Source organism: Rhipicephalus sanguineus, chromosome 2 (genome assembly GCF_013339695.2).
Source record: "Rhipicephalus sanguineus isolate Rsan-2018 chromosome 2, BIME_Rsan_1.4, whole genome shotgun sequence".
Classification (NCBI taxonomy): Eukaryota; Metazoa; Arthropoda; class Arachnida; order Ixodida; family Ixodidae; genus Rhipicephalus; species Rhipicephalus sanguineus.
The window spans coordinates 232,368,404-232,370,733 of NC_051177.1; positions in this window are offsets into that span (position 1 = coordinate 232,368,404).

Below are 2,330 nucleotides of genomic sequence, written 5' to 3' on the forward strand. Positions count from 1 at the left end.
TATAGCGGACCAGTGAGCGCGCCACACCCCCCCCCTTCCACGAGTTGGTACGCCACTGCTGGCGAGTGAAACTCGTGACTGGTCTGAGCAGTATTCAAGGAAGCTTATTGCTCTTGCAACATTCTTAAAGCAAAATCTGACTGCACCATGCGGACAGTCGTTAATGGAATGAATTTCGTTAGTGTTGTAAGCACATTTAACGTATCTTGATGTCGTCAGCATATAAAAAAAGAAACATTCCGAAGGACGAAATAAATTACAGTAAAAAAATTAAAAAGAATAGCAGTCACCCTTGACGCAGTGGCGTAGCCAAGGTGGCACACCGGGCCCGTGCCCCAAGGGATACAGAACACAAAATTACAATCGACCACACTTACCTGCCCGGTCCCCATGTCGAATCCCCCACCCCCCCTCAACCAAAAGACACCATGTTGTGATACTTGTGAAAAGGCAGCTCAAAGATCTTTGTAGCATAGAGAAGACAAATCGGGCGATAATTCAAGGCATTGCTTCAACAGCCAGACTTAAATGCAGGAAAAACGCAAGTAGTTTTCGACATGCTATAGAACGTGGAAGTATTTAGCGGTACAGTTATTGATATAGTAATCAGTACTGAAACTAATATACTGCCATAAGCTTTTAGAATGGGTGAATTTGGGCCACAAAATAAGGACAGCTTCAAGCGTTTAATGCATTCGCAGAGCAGCTCTTCATCTAGCAAAGCAGTACAATTTAGTAGTACCATACTTAGGGCGTTGACTGATACAAGTGCTGGAACCTGACTATACAAACAATGAGAAATGCGTGGCAAGCCAGTTAGCGACGGCTTGGTCTCCTACCCCACCTGAGTACGGTAGTCTAAAGGACTCTCCCCTTTTGCTAGACCGTTTGCATAATTGCTTCCAAAAAACTCAACCAGACGGTCAGAGGCAGTTTTTTTCTAAGAATAAACAGATGAGACGCGAAGTCCTTAAATTGGCGTTGGGCAAATAATGCTAAAAACGAAAACAAAGTTTTACCCTGAAATGACTAAGAGGATAACTTTTAGATTTTCCTGTGTGCGCGACCTTTCTGCTTCAGAGCACTATAAGCTCAGATGAGCATTGATGTAGATATTTCGCGTGACTAGGTGTGTAATGGGGAATGAAACGGCGCATACTGCTCAGGATAAGCTTCGTAAACTGATTGACTTGGTCTTCAAAATTGGTTTTGCCGGTAACCAATGATCAATCGTCACGAAAGTTATTACTGTATATCATAGGTCGGCAAGAAAATTGGAGCTCACTCAGACTCACATAAGGCATATATTTTGCTCTGAGGGCTCAATCGGACTCAGACTCACGAATATTTTCCTCAACCGGAATCACTCGCACTCTGACTCACCCAAATTTTCCTCAGCCGGACTCACTAAGACTCTCCCCCACCAAAATATTACTCACCCCGGACTCACTCAGACTCAGACTGAAGACTCGATACGAGTCTGAGTGAGTGGACTCATGAGTGCCGGCCTATGCTGTATACCACACACGTCCATCCCACAAATGAAATTCGGTTCATCTCTTTGAGACAGGTGACATAATCACACATGCCGGACCGGATCCGTTCAGGAGCGTGCAGCTCGCTTCTTTTTGGCTGGCTCACCCAGTATCACCACAAGAAGGCCTCTTCCCAGCCGCCGAAAGCAGACTTGTCTGTTGCGCAAGCTCGTTTATCACAACCAGCCGACACGTGGTTCCCGAGTAATCCAACGAGCACTGTTCAATTCTCTTCAGCGACAAACGGTCCCCCATGGAAGCACAGCAACCTTTCCCAAGAACTTGCAATGAATGCCTCCATCCCTGTTCATAATCCTTAAACAATGTTTACCCCATTTATGTTTTGTTCGATAACTGATTTATTTTGCTTGTTGCCTTCACCGCCTAATAAAAATAAAATAATATGCGCCATTTGCTTTGCTATGTTGCTGTAAGTAGTTAGCACCTTTGTGCCTCAATAATTTGTTTACTCGTATGAACGTGCTCTGTGAACCTTTTTTTGTTGTTGTTGTACGCTGCCGTTCCCTTCTCAATTGCACTCCGTACCCTGAGAGTAAAATAAATAAATAAATAAATAAATAAATAAATAAATAAATAAATAAATAAATAAGTAAAAATGTTGCAGTGGCTTAGCTCGGCTATGCCAGGATAACGTAGCGTTAGCAAAGGTTCAGCTGATTGTTCTTAGCTTTCCTGATTGTCTAGAATTAGCTTGATCATCATGCTTACTGCTGCTCCAATAACACACACATGGCATACATAATATGTGGCACATGTATATTTATTTTGCCAGGC